The sequence below is a fragment of the Ovis aries genome, chromosome 11 (assembly GCF_016772045.2).
Source record: "Ovis aries strain OAR_USU_Benz2616 breed Rambouillet chromosome 11, ARS-UI_Ramb_v3.0, whole genome shotgun sequence".
NCBI lineage: Eukaryota > Metazoa > Chordata > Mammalia > Artiodactyla > Bovidae > Ovis > Ovis aries.
The window spans coordinates 8,430,224-8,445,143 of NC_056064.1; the positions used below are offsets into that span (position 1 = coordinate 8,430,224).

The window sequence follows — 14,920 nt, forward strand, 5'->3', positions numbered from 1 at the left end:
CTCATAGTCAGCCCACTGGGACCGTGTCAGACAAGGACGGCTGCTGCTAAGTCGCTTCAGTCGTGTCCGACTCTGTGTGACCCCATAGATGGCAGCCCATCAGGCTCCCCCGTCCCTGGGATTCTCCAGGCAAGAACACTGGAGTGGGCTGCCATTTCCTTCTCCAATGCATGAAAGTGAAGAGTGAAAGTGAAGTCGCTCAGTCGTGTCCGACTCTTATCAACCCCATCAGGTTCCTCCGTCCATGGGATTTTCCAGGCAAGAATACTGGAGTGGCGTGCCACTGCCTTCTCAGACAAGGACTAAAGAGCCATAATCTGGACTAACATCATTTCCACAATCGCAGTTTCAACTACAGAGGTGAAAACACACTCAGAGTACTCCTTTTACAACGTTATGGTCTAATGGCCTATAAACATAGCGCGACCCAGGCAATGTACCATGCTAGTCCGTCCACTTCCTTCAGTCTCTGCTCCATGACTTTCCAACAAACAGCTCCCCTGCCTCCAACAAAACTTAAATTCCCTCTCACGGCAATATAATCTCTCCCACCCCTCTTCAGGGCAGTGCAATCTCCAAGATTCCTCACACACCACCCTGCCAGCTCATATTTATGCAGCACTTTATATTAATAGTTCTCAAAGCTCTCTTACAGTCATCCAGTCAGCTCAACAACTCTTGAACCAGGTAAGCATCAGCACCTTTTCTGAGGACTGCCCCCACCCACATTCACAGGGGAAAGGGCCCAAGCCAGGTGGTACTATATGACCATGCGCTCCTGGCCATCCCTGATTGGACCAGCAGGAGACAACCGACAGTAAGGGACCAATCAGATTCTTCTCTCGAATCTGAATCAAAGGTCTGAAATGCAATCCAGTCTGATGTTTCTAGAAGGAAAATGGGTATATCTGGGGGCTGAGGACCGATGATATCTAGCATACATCCACAGAAGCAGTGGCATCCTGCAGTTCCAGGCACTAGGGAGGCCAACGGTATTTCCTGCCCTTGATTCTTGCATTCTCCTTGGCTTCAAATAGCTCAAGTTGGTTTCTGTTACTTGCAGTCAGTAGAGTCTGAACTAACAGATGGGTTGGATAATTATCCTCCTTTTGCAGATGAGGAAAGAGGCTCACATAGGTGGAGTGACTAAATGATTATCACAAGATTAAATGTAATAAAAGTGAAAGTGAAAGTGAAGTCGTGTCCGACTCTTTGCAACCCCGTGGACTGTAGCCCACCAGGCTCCTGCGTCCATGGGATTCTCCAGGCAAGAATACTGGAGTATGTTGCCATTTCCTTCTCCAGGATCTTCCCGACCCAGGGATCGAACCCAGGTCTCCTGCGTTACAGGCAGATGCTTTAACCTCTGAGCCACCAGGGAATCCCCAAAAATGTAATAACGGAGAGGTTAAAATTCCTGCCGTGTGACTCCCCTTCGGCCATTTCTTGCCTTCTTCCCTGGATTAAAGAAAGTGGCAGGTGTTCCCTTCTTGTTAGTGTTTTTAAAAAAATATGACAACTGACGATAATTGATGAGGCTGTAGGCACTCTAATGGATTAAAACCAGAGATAAGAAATACAGGCAGCACGCGCCCTCTGTGATGGCCCACACTCTATCTGTGGAGTGTGCTTCTCTCCAAATCCGAATAAATTCCCTTCTTACCTATCAAAAACAAAGCAACATCCTCTCCTTTGAAACCACGAAGACAACCCTTTACCCCTCTCCACTTCCCAGCCTCCTTTACAGTTAGGTTGGAGCCATGTGAGAAGTTCTGACCAATTAAATGTGCATAGAAGTAATAGGTGTCAGTTCCTTGGTAAGGCAGTTAAAAGCCAGAGGCTGGGGAACTGTGATGGCCCCATATTCCAGATGATGTGACTACAGATGGGGGGAGGACTGCCTAACCCATGTGAGACTTCCTATGAGCACATATGGAACGTAGTTGTGTCAAGCCGCCGCAATGTCAGAGTTTGGTTATTACTGCAGAATAGTGCGGCTACTCTCCCAACTGAAACACATCAAACACTCAACCAGGGCTCTTCCGCACATTTCTCTGGTCTGCAGGATGCTTGAATTGCCTAACATTCATTTGTTTAACAAATATTCCTAGCGCCCCAAGACTAGGCGCTGTAACAGGTACAGCCAAGAGCACAGTTCAGTTCAGTCGCTCAGTCGTGTCCGACTCTTTGCGACCCCATGAATCGCAGCACGCCAGGCCTCCCTGTCCATCACCAACTCCCGGAGTTCACTCAGACTCACGTCCATCGAGTCCGTGATGCCATCCAGCCATCTCATCCTCTGTCGTCCCCTTCTCCTCCTGCCCCCAATCCCTCCCAGCATCAGAGTCTTTTCCAATGAGTCAACTCTTCACAAGAGCACAGTAAAAAAAAAAAAAAAAGACCCAATTTCTCTCTTCAAGACGGCCCCTATCTGGTGACCCACAGACCGGACTTTGGGACTAAAAGGAGCAGTTCTGCAGGCGTGAAGGCAGGACCTCCCCTTGGGCCACTGGCTCAACTGCACCCCAAGAAAAGGTAAGCTGCCAGAAGGCAAAGACAGCTTGTCCCAGCGACTCCAGGAGGGCGGCAGCCAAGACTGAGTCCACACCAAGTTTTCATACCCTGGGCTCTACCAGCTGCCCCCCTGCCAGCCACATGGACACATACAAGTGCCTCCCTTGCCCTGGGCACAGAACAGAAGGGAGAAGGCATCAGGGAAGAGCCATCAAATAGAGCAGAAAAACAGGAGCAATAAAAGACACAGCTCATTCACCCTCACCCTCCTCTGCAGCCAGAGTATCTCCTCTGGAATTACCCCCCTGCTTAATTTATTCTAGCCCCAGAAGTCCCCAACACCTGAGCTTTCTTCCCCCATCCCTTATAATTGAGGGCCAACCAGAGAAATCACTCTGGACTCTTCGTGTCAAAAGCTAAATGAGAAGAGAAGTGAGGCAGGCAGAGCCATCACATACAGTTATGTGGGCTGTTCACTACACAGAGGGTCCACCCGTAGGGTCAGATGGGGTGAATCCGCCTATGCTCAGCTCACTAAGTTGTGAACCCTGGAGAAAGGCTCCTTTCTTCTAATTCACACAAAGGTATCTGCTGTACGCTGCACCCCCAGAAGCACCAGAGTGGGGGCTTCTCCACAAAGAGTGAAAAAGTTTGGTAATGGGTCCATGGGAACGTATTGTACTAGCGTCTCTAAATCTGGGTGTACTTGAAACTTTTTATCATAAACTGTAAAACAAAGAAAAAAAAATCCCACACAGTAAGTAGCTATTACTTGGACAAGTTACTTAGCCCTCAGCCTCAGTTCCCCCATCTAAAAAGACAATAATCCCTGGCGTATAGGTTTGGTACAGGACCAAATTAAATAACTGAAGTGAAATGTTTGACATGAGTAAATCCTCTTATACACAGGAGCAGTGTAAGAACAGTAAGCACTGGGACTTCTGCCTTGTAATGCAGGGGACGTGGGTTTGATCCCTGGTCCGGGAAGGTTCCACATGTCTCGGAGGAACTGAGCCCATGCCCCATAACTAGAGAGTCAGTGCACTGCAAGGAAAGGTCCCGCAAGCCACAAGCAGGGCCCAACACAGCCAAATACCTATTTCCTTTTTTAAAAAAGTGTCTGCTGCTGCTAGCTGGGGAAGGAAGGAAAATGAGGCAAAACAGTGGCCGTGGGGCCTTGTGGAGAAACACAACCACTCTGGGTAAACTGTGCCATGAGGTCAAAGGAAGTCTGAAAACACAACCACCCTGTTACCATCCCTAAACTGGGTGGCTGGTCTGAGGGAGTCTTCCTGCAATCCCTCCCTCCCAAGTGGACTTCACCTTCCTCTGGGGACCCCAGACTCAGCTCATGATCCAAAAGAGAGTCCGCAGAAAGGTCACAGAGAGTAGGTCAGAGAAGGATGTGCCCTGCAGCTTCCTCACAAACTCAGAGACAAACAGGGTGACTCCAGGACCTGGAAGCTTCCTTTTTTAGTTCTAGAAGAAGACAAGAGGTCCCCCAAAATGTACCAGGGGAACCAGGTACTAACACAGGGAGGGCCCCGCCCCACCCCCTTCAAGGGGTGGAGTCAGAGTAGCCATTCACATCCCTAAAGATCAAACATTATGTTTGTGTTGTCCAGTTGTATGGGATGAATTTTTACATTAATATCCTCAAAGTTATCACTGCTATGTATGAATTTCACCAGTGGTTTGCCATTTAAAAATGCGTGAGTGTACACTCAGTCACAACTGACTCTTTTCGACCGCATGGACTGTAGCCCCCCAGGCTCCTCTGTCCATGGAATTCTCCAGGCAAGAATACTGGAGTGGGTAGCCATCTCCTCCTCTGGGGATCTTCCCGACCCAGGGATCGAACCCTCCTACACTGGCAGGTGGATTCTTTATTATTCAGCCACCTGGGAAGCCCCATTGAAAACTGATGCATACCCAACCCCCAATCCATTTCTCTCATAGGGCCTATTCCTTCCCCAGAGCCTCTCAGGGCTAGAGAGGGCTGGAGGCAGCAGGGCCACAAAGCCAGCAGCCCTTCCCAAAGCCCCCGGGGCCCCCCACCCTCGGCTCGAGCCACCGAGGCCCTTATGTCGGCCCAGCTCTGCCCTGGGACGACACACACGGAAGGCCTCTGGTTTCCGTCAAATACCATCGCACCCACTCGCACCCGCTCTCTTTTCCAAGATGAAAGCTACTAGGATGATCCATTCTCTTATTAAGACAACTCCTGAGAAGAAAGTCACCCAAGTTCTCAATTCTCTCTCCTTTGAGCACAAGCCACTCCATGGCTCACCCCCATAGAGGTTCACAGAAATACAAAAACAAAGAATTTCCACTAACAAGCCCATCCTTCACCTTCCCTTTCACGGCTCAAGAATTTGCTATCCGTATCTATGGCAGTTTTCTAAGTTTCTGAAGCTGTCACAGCTGAGGGCTGGAACGGAAAGACAGGCTTCCCAATAAAATGTGATAGGAGAGCAAAGAGACACATGGCCCTTAAATCCACAGAACAGCCCCTCACAGCAGAGAGCAAAAAGCCACCGAGAAAATGTCCTTCTCTGTCTCTGCCGGTGCTCTTCGGCTTTGTCCCAAACTTAGAAACAGCTGTTTCCCTATAACTCCAAAAAAAGCTCTCATATGCTCCGTCTCCTCATTCTTTCCAACACTGTGATCTGTACACTTAATCTACCACCAGGCTCAGCTTATCCCTCCCTCGGCTCGTCAAACAACAAGAGGAACAGTGGAAGAGCAAGAAGTACTGCACGGCAACACAGCCGTCTTAGAAACACCATCTACAGAGTCAGCAGCCTGGCCTTCAGGGTTCAGACCCCAGTTCCTCCTTACCTGACTGTGTGCCTTTGGGCATGTTGACTTAGCCCTCTGAGTCTCCATCCCCTCATCTGGAAAGTGGTAAATACTACTGTACACATAGTGGGCTGAGTAAATAAATATATCCTCTTAAAATGCACAGAGAGGTGACTGGCATGCAGTAAGTAGGTAACCAAACTGTAATTCTTGTTAGACCATCACAGCCAACTAATGCATGCATGCTAAGTTGCTTCAGTCATTCCAACTCTGTGCGACCCTATGGACTGTAGCCCACCAGGCTCCTCTGTCCGTGGGGATTCACCAGGCAAGAATACTGGAGAGGGCTGCCATGCCCTTTTCCAGGGGATCTTCCCAACCCAGGGATCGAACCCGTGTCTCTTACGTCTCCTGTATTGGCAAGCGGGTTCTTTCCCACTAGCGCCACCTGGGAAGCCCCATCTAGTGCAATAGCGACTCTTATTACCAGCTCTGGTTAACAGATGTGTTCAAAATCCATTTGTTGTTGCGGGTACAATAACAGATTAAACTCAAGAAAAGTACAAACCAAGAAATAAAGTGATCTGCTCAGAATGACAGTCCACACACAATAGAGCTCAGACTGGATCTCTCATCTTGGACTCTGAATCACACGCTCACAAATTTCACACTCTAACAAGCTCTCTCCCTCAGGCACGGAAATTTGAGAAGTCCCATGGATCAGCATCAAAAACAGATTTCAATTCTGTAAGCCCCAGAGAGTGGCAATATCACAAGGGAATGTTGCAGGATTTGCCAAACAAAATTAATTTCCATTTGTTTTCATATTCCAAGAAAATATACCAAAGCAGCCTTATGCCACCCCATCAAAAGTGTCAAAAGACCCCTCAAGGCCAAGGATGACACCCCCCTCAACAATATTTCAGCCTCCCTTGGGAGGCTCCCAGGCTGTCAGCAATTTGCAAAAAAGGTCAGTGCAAATCATTTGGGAAGGCATTTGTGCTGGCCTGGCCTAAGACCTGTGGACGGACTTCTGCCAAGCCCATAGTTTTTAAAAGCATGCACTGTCTTCACCCTTGATAAGCAGCAGCCAGGCTGCAGAAATATTTCCATTACACCCAAAAGCCTGCTTGCCATCACAACTCATTGAAATGGATGTTTCCAATTTGAGGAGAGTTCAACAAAAACATCGAAGAACTCCCCAACCTTTCCAGCAGAGGTAACCATTCTGGCATTTAGGAAACCTCTAAACACTATAAAGGGTGTCTGTGGACACAGATTATTTGTTAAATACATGCCCTCATGCCCACAGTCTAACTATATCTAATACATGGATTGAGCCCATTTCTTCCAGCTCTTTTATGAATGTTTATGCATTAGATTTCTACACAAGTACTTTCACCAATGCTCTTTGTGTGTTTCAAGACTGTGATTAAATCACTGCATGGCCATGCTGGAGAAAACTAGTATTATAAAGAGTTTAGCACTATAGCCCTGGCTCTAACAGCAATTAGCCACTGATGATGATATGATTTCATGAAATGAGGATAATAACAAATGTTAGCAGTAACTAACATTTATTGAGAACTTAATGATTTGCCAAGCACTGTGCTAATGCTTAACGAGTATTTGATCCTCACTAGCAACAATTAGCAGAGAAGGCAATGGCACCCCACTCCAGTACTCTTGCCTGGAAAATCCCATGGATGGAGGAGCCTGGTAGGCTGCAGTCCATGGGGTCTCGAAGAGTCGGACAGGACTGAGCGACTTCACTTTCACTTTTCACTTTCATGCATTGGAGAAGGAAATGGCAACCTACTCCAGTGTTCTTGCCTAGAGAATCCCAGGGACGGGGGAGCCTGGTGGGCCTCTATCTATGGGGTCACACAGAGTTGGACACGACCAAAGTGACTTAGCAGCAGCAACAATCAGGGGATATTATCACTCCCATTGAATAGTTCAGGAAACTAAGACTCAGAAATTGACTTAACTTGCCCCAAGAACACAGCAGCAACTAGCAAAGGTGGATTCAAACACAGGCAGTCTGACTCAGAGTTTTTAACTACATTCTATAGTTCTTTTTCAAGGTGCTTAATGACCCAGGACCACAAATTCCTCTAGGAGCAGTCTGGATGATCTTCAAAATCCTTCCTGGCTTTAAAATTCAATGCTTCTCTCTTTCAGCAATAAAATGAATTTATGACTTGGAGAAATAAAATGCAATGGTGCTGTAACACTGCTCGGGTGGGATGAAACATCTGTGTCTGCCGCACCCAGAGCCAGTCAGGGGAGGGAAGGCACTGATTTTCTGAGATAATGACCGCCCTGTGAAACCACCAGACTGGCCGCAAACCGTCTCAAGGAGAAACGACAGCTTGAAGGCAGCATCTTAAAGGATGCGCCAACTCGCAAAAGTCTGCAGGTTCTCAACTATCAGCTCTAAAACCTTCATTTGTCTTTATTTTTTTTAAAGGGGAAACTCAAATGCAAGAGAACGCAAGTTGTAAGGATACGGGTATAAGAAGGGGGCGGGGTGGTTTGTGGCACACTGACACCCAGCTTTCCTCCGAGCTTGGCACCTGCTCACGCAAAACCCACTCCATCCAGGTAGTCTGTGTTTTACAGCTTCCGTAAGACCTCGCAGCCCCGGCTCAGAACCCCTGTAACTGTGCCGGCTTTTGCCCTCCACACAGCTGCTGATACCGTCATAGGCTGCTGCCCGGTCCACAGACACAGAGATGCTCAATGGCTGCCTCCCCTGACTGTATCTCTGATTCATCTTCCTCGTCTCCCTGCTCAGCGCAGGAGTTCCCTGCCCGCCCACCTTGCCACTCGTGGCAGCCAATGGTGAGGCTCTCCCAGCAGCCTCCTCCTCCTCTCCCTCGCTCTAGCTCAGGCTCGCTCTCTCAGCTCCTGGTACAGCCTGAAACCGAAACTAATCTCAGACCTGAACAAAGTGAAATCATTTCCTAAGCCTGATCACCCTACATGACCGCAGAGGATCTTCTCATCAGAGCTCCAGATTTAGCGTGCTGGTTGCGGGAGGTAGGGGCGGGAAATAAACCCTTGTGCAGGTGCCTCCTAGAACTCAGTGCTCCCTTAATGAATAGGTAAGAAGCAAGAGACCCGCCATAGGGTTTTCGGCTGCTGCTTTTCTTTAATTTGCACAAGTCCACTGAAATTCACCCCAGGAAGTAAACTTCACCACTCCGTATTCTAAATTCATTGTCTAGCACTGGCTCCCGTTTGGCTCCTCCTTAATCAGATTCTCTTCTGAGAGCAAGCCTTGTTTCTTTGGTGATCTCTGTAGCCATCTTGCTGAATGCATCCTAGATAACTAGACCACACGCTTTTCCTAAATTTGAAAAATGCAGCCTTTTTACTTTCAGGCTGGGAACAACAAACTACAACAAACAAAAAAAGGCAAGTCATCATCAATGAACATAATGTCCGCCCTTGATATGGATTCAAAGGAATTAGACACATTGAGAAAAATCCCAAACTGTTCTGTCCGTCATGCTTGCCCCCAGCACACTTTTGGGTGCCTCTCTCTGTTGCTGCGGGCATCGTGTAATGATTCAGTTGCTGGCTTAAGCAACACAGAGCTGAAAAGGGAAACGCACTGGCCAACAAGTGTTTGGTAAAAGAGAAATAACTTTTGGGTGGTCTGCTATTTACTCTTCATTCAACCAGGTTTACTGAAGGCCCTCGAGGGGCCTTCTAGGTGCTGGGCCAGGAGGGTGAGCAGCGTGAGTGACAGTCACTCAGCCATGTCCAAGTCTGTTCGAGTCCACAGTGTGCAGCCCACCAGGCTCCTCTGTCCATGGACTTCTCCAGGCAAGAATGCTGGAGTGAATGAGACGACTGCTAGCTCCCACTGGGCCACTTTCAGAACAGTTTGTGAGGAGGAGCTAAAGCTCTTCTCTAGTGCCGGCAACCAGACAGCCAACTCCTTGCGGGTTCCTGCAGCCCTCTTCACAAGGCATGGACTCCACCCGGTAGGGCTGTGGGGTGCCCCCAGAGTGCACCCCCTCTGACAGGGATCAACGCAGGGCAGCACCCAGCTGTGGGCAGATGTGGTTTGTGTCTTGGCTCATTAATGAATGACCCACTTAAGGAGGCAGACATTCTTCAGTCACTTTAACAGGAAAATGAGGGGTTAGGCCAGATCCGAGCGACATTCTAGCTCAAAAATTCCAGCTTGTTTTCCCCTCCCTGTGCTGAGCTGACACAGATCTCGAGGGGCCTCTACTTCATCTTCCTGTCTCCAGATGAAACCTCTTAAACCACAAAGACAAATGGAACTTGCTCCCATTACTAAAGACCTTCGGGGATGGCCATTCCCCTCTGCTCCTGAGTCACTTGTCCTCACATCCCGTCTGGAATGTGGTCCTCAGATCTTACTTAAGTCCTTTCTCTGCAGTTTATATTCATTCGCTGCTGGTCCTGCTTCTAAGTATGGAGAGACAGGAGTGAATCACTGTGTGCTGAGCGATAACGCTGACAAGATTTTTATTTTTTCTTCAGCATGTTCGCTCCGGCAGTAGAGGAGGTGACTATTAAAAACCACAAAGGTACCAAGGGAGCCAACTAAGGCAAGGGTGCTGTGGGATCCAGAAAACTCGACTCTACTGAGGAGTTCACAGAGTGGAACAGCGATACATACTCTGACCAGATCAAAAGGCTGGGGGCAACAGCCCCCTTAACCTTCACTCAGCTCAAGTGCCCTCTCCAGCAGGAAGCCCTCCCTGCCCAGTTCCTCCTCTGGCTGCCAAAGCATCTGTCTCTTCAGCACTCATTTCAGTGCAGCGTTCGCCATGGCAACTGAAGTTCTAGGCTGACATATTTGTTCCCCCCACCTAGACTGCAGGCATGTCTAAGGCAGGGTCACGTCTCAGTGACCTCTGTGCTCAGGCTCAGGCTCCAGGAGGGAGTCTGGCCCTCAGCCAGTGGTTCTCAGTAAACGGTGCTAGGCTGAGCCCTCAGCACATCCCAGCGATGCCTGAGTGTTGCACTGTCAGCCTTCACTAGGAGCCCGTCACTCCTCCAGCCCCACCACCGCACCATCCCCGCCTCTCAGCCCCCAGCTCAGTAGGGGTCTCGCTCAGACTTTCTCGAAAGATGTGAGCTCTGTAACCAAGCCTTTTGGGTTCAAATCCTGGCTCTGCTACTCTCCAACCATGCAATCTTGGACGTGGTACTTAACCTCCGTCTGTCTCCGTTTCTTCACTGAAACATAGATTTAACCTTTCACAGGATCTTGTGAGGATTAAATGAACTGATGCATGAGAAGCACTTGGAAAAGGGTCTGACCCACAGTGAGTGTTGAGCGAGGCTGGAATTATGACGTCCCAAGCCTAAGGCTTCATAGAAACCCCGACCTGCCTCTACTCTGGGCTGTCATTGAGCCTACCCACCCCCACACTAGGCCCCCTTCCTTCAGAATCAATTGTTAACAGTAATCTAAAAAGCCAGCCAACCCTCTTTACTGATTATGATCCTCACCCCCTCACCCCACCGTCACCAGTTTAGAAGGGAAATTTTCCAAAGAAAAGGGAGGAGAGTTAGTTCCACAGCAGGGTTATGAGTGCTGAGTCATTCTGCCCCCAGTGATACTTCTCTGTCATCACCCTTGACACTTCAGGCTCATCTCCCCACTGTGTGTTCCCCTCTGCTCAAAATTTAAGCCTCACCCCACTCCATCCCACATCTCCAAAAGCCAGCCTCAGCCTCTACAGTTTTTACCAAAGATCTTATTTAATCATAAGATGCCTCGGAACGTTAGCGCCCAAGTGCAGAAATAAGAAAGAAGAATGATAATAATAGTTTCCACTCTAAAAGAAGACTTGCTCTTTGTCTGGCATATTATCTCCTTTCACTTGTTTCCAAAGCTGAGAAACTGAAGGACCTACAAAGTCATAGAGTAAGATGGAGAGCTGGGAGTGCAACGGGGAGAATGTATGTAACTTCAGATGCTACACGCTAAACCCCAAAGCCATTCTAGAAATGGACACGGAGTGGCAGATATCTCCTAGGGGTGGCAGTTAGAGGGATTTGGAGCCTTTTTATCCCACCAGTCACTCCTCAGTGCATTTCACAGTTTATGAAAAGGGAGTTTGTGTGGACAGGCATTGTTACTGTATCTGTCATTTATGACCTGTTTTAAAGAAGAGAGCAATAGCTGGATTATTCGGAATCTATTACATTGTTAGACACATCAGAGAGGCCTACTGGGAGGCTGAAAGCAGAGGCCATCAGGGAACTGAGCGAGCCAGCACAACCAGCATCCTCGCCAACCCGTGGCGGCCGCGGTGGCGGCAGGCAGACTGGTCCTGGAACCTCTCGTCACCGCCGCAGGACCCTTACAGCCCGCCCACAAAATAACTGTCAAGTCCCAAGTTAGGGACCCCCCGCTCGACCAGAGCACCCCCAGGTCTATTAAGGTTCTCACTTCCTGAAAGCATAAAAGCCAAAACAAACAGAGGCTTCACCTCCTTCCAGGGCACCTTGCATAGTCGAAGCGGATTCTTGCTCCCAAGGCTCTAGAACACTCTGGCCTATCCTGCTCATTGCCAGATCAGGGGAAATCTATCAAGGCAAAGTACAGATAGGAAACCCTGAAGGAAGAAACAAGTCTAAGTGCTTCTATCTGCTCAACACTGTGTCTGTTAGTCAAAGACAAACCTCCATGAACTACCATTGTCTGGGTCCACTGGTACCTAAGAAAGGCTTCTCAATACCAAGCAGAGAAGCCACAGATGGCAGACCCTGCTAAAGGCTCTTCCAGATCCCCAACAAGGGTGATGCCACCAAGGCTTGGGCAGCAGCCCAGGACCCAGAGAGCTCTGGTTAAGAAAGAAAAGGCAGGCCTGGTCTCCTTGCGGACACACTGGGGATGGTGACAGCCATTCCTTCTGGCTTGCTCCCCCTTCCCTCGTCCATAAGCATCTAAGGAACCTGACGTGAGTTTGAGCAAACTCTGGGAGATAGCGAAGGACAGGGAAGCCTGGCGTGCTGCAGTCCATGGGGTCTCAGAGTTGGACCTGACTTAGTGACTGAACAACAAGGAACCTACAATACCTCAATCCTGGCCTTGAACAACTCTGCACAAAGACCTCCTCAAAAGGAGGAGTGTCCTGGGCCTTCCCTGGCGGTCCAATGGTTAAGACACCATGGGGCGTGGGGTGGATCCTGGTCAGGGAACTAGGATCCCATGTGCTGAGCTACTCAACCAAAAAGTGAAAAAAAAAAAAAAAAAAGAAGAAGTGTCTTTCACACTTACACTCTCCACTGAAGCACATTCCACCACTTCAACCCTGCTCCCCCAAGAATGAGATGGGCCTCTTACAGCGTCTGACTCCTATTTTATTGGGACAGCATCCCTCACCCTAATCCCTTTGTGCTGTGCTTAGTCGCTCAGTTGTGTCTGACTCTGTGATTGCATGGACTGTAGCCTGCCAGGCTTCTCCGTCCAGGGGATTCTCCAAGCAAGAGTACTGGAGTGGGTTGCCATTTCCTCCTCCAAGGGATCTTCCCGACCCAGGGATCAAACCCAGATCTCCTGCATTGCAGGCAGACTCTTTACCATCTGAGCCACCAGGGAACTCAGAGTGAAAATTGCTCAGTTGTGTCCAACTTTTTGCAATCCCATGGACTATATAGTCCATGGAATTCTCCAGGCCAGAATCCTGGAGGGGGTTGCTGATCCCTTCTCTAAGGGATCTTCCCAGCCCAGGGATCAAACTCAGGTCTCCCACATTGCAGGCAGATTCTTTACCAGTTGAGCCACCAAGGAAGCCCCTAATCCCTATATTTACCTCTAATTCAGCAGTTCTGTGGCGTTGGCCTAGTTAGCACCCAGAGCCTTCTCACCACAAAAGCAACAAAATCAGCCCCTGGAGAACGGCCACCCCACTGGCCCCCATTCTCTGGCTCACTGTCAGGAGTTGGGATCCAGTTCAGAGTTTCCAGGTCTCCATGGCCACAAGCCCAAAGTTGCATCAGAAGGTCATGAGAAAAGCCCTCTTGAGAGATCTGCTCTTCACACCCTGGAACTATTCACTGACTCAACACAAAAGAGGGAACTGTTCTGAACCACCTAGGCTGAACCACAGATTTGAGATCTTAACAGGGGTCCCAGTTGCAAGGGGCACAGTGACCCTCTGACGCTGCACACCTGCCTGTGCCAGAGGGAGGGAGAGGGGAGTTAGAGCTTTCACCAGATACTCAGAGAGGCCCATGACCCCTACCTCTGGCCCCAATCTCCACCCCCCCCCCCCACCCCACCCCCACCCCCGCGTATTATCATCCCTGGGTCATGCGAGTTGCCCAAGGCCTTTCTCCTGTCTAAGGATGTGTCCAGGCCTGAGGCCCCACTCCTGGTCCCTTGCCTCCTGCTCCTTCTAGCTGCAGAAGGTGGACTGGGGCAGGAGTGGGAGTGAGTTCAAAGCCAACCCTCCCACACACACCTTCCAGCTTCCTGGTGACCTGAGCCAGGTTTCTCTCTCCATCCCAGAGATGCTATCCTTCATGCCAACAGAGGTCCCAAAGACCTCATCAGCCAACAGCAGAGAGGGCCCCATTTCACACTTAATTCCTTGCCGCCAAATCTCATGGTGAGACGACTCTCTCTCAGAGAACTCCTGGCGTCCCTCACCTCCTTCAGGCACACCTGGCCAGCTCCACCCAGGCTGGCAAGGTGAGCATGCGTGGCAAGGAAAAGGAACGAGAGGCTCAGGCACCCCCCTGAGTCCTTTCTCCTGAACCGGGTGGCTCAGGGTTTTCAGGAAGCCCAGCCAACCGGAGGGCTTACTCCCGGTGCTCAGCAAGCCCCTGCCTGAGCGGTAGGAGGGGAGGGAGGTGGTCCTGTCTCCTAGGTCACCCCTAGGATAACTGAAAAATTCCCAGTCGTTCCGCCTCACCCTCCACTCTCACCGAAAGGAAGAAAATCTAAAAGCTTCCTCTGCTGACATCAGATTCCTCTCCAGGAATTTCCTTTCAGTGTAAATTTCTTGGAACGAAAACTTCTTTCATGGGGAAAAGAAACGGACAAGCCCGTGCTAGGTGTAAAATGAACAATGCATGCCGCAAACGGAGAGGAAAGGATGAATTAGCGCCAACACCACCCCCCTGGAGCTTAGAGCCCGGGGCACCGAGAGCCGGAGGGGCGGGGGCCGAGGGGCGGGGACGGCGCCCGGTGAACTTTCCCTGGCCGAGCCGCGGGAGATGCAGCTCCCGAGGGACCGGGTGGGACCAGAGAAAGCGAAGCCGACCCCGGCGGGGGCAGGAAGCGCACCTCCCCTTTTCCTAAAAGGAGCTCAGGCCCCGGCAGGCGCCCCCCGCCACCGCCCCGCCGCCCCCTGCCAGCCGTCGCCAAGCAGCCGGCTCCCCCCGGCCCGGGCCGAGCGGGGAGGGGCGCCCACACAAAAGGGGCAGCGACCGGGGAAGGGGCTCCGGGCGGCGCCAGCTCGCCGAGGCCTGGCCCGCCTTGCCCGCGCCGCCCGCCCGCCGGCGACCACCCGCCTCCCCGCGCGCTCCCCTCCCGGCCCCCCGGGTCCCCGCGCTCCCGGCGCGCCCGCGGCCCGGGAGGCGGTGGCGGCGGCCC

General features: G+C 50.6%; 1 protein-coding gene across 3 annotated transcripts in view; it reads right to left on the reverse strand.

Moving 5' to 3' along the window:
* Positions 1–14,920, reverse strand: part of CUEDC1 (CUE domain containing 1) — an 85,204-nt gene that overhangs the window by 69,277 nt on the left and 1,007 nt on the right. The gene's annotated exons all lie outside the window — the stretch shown is intronic.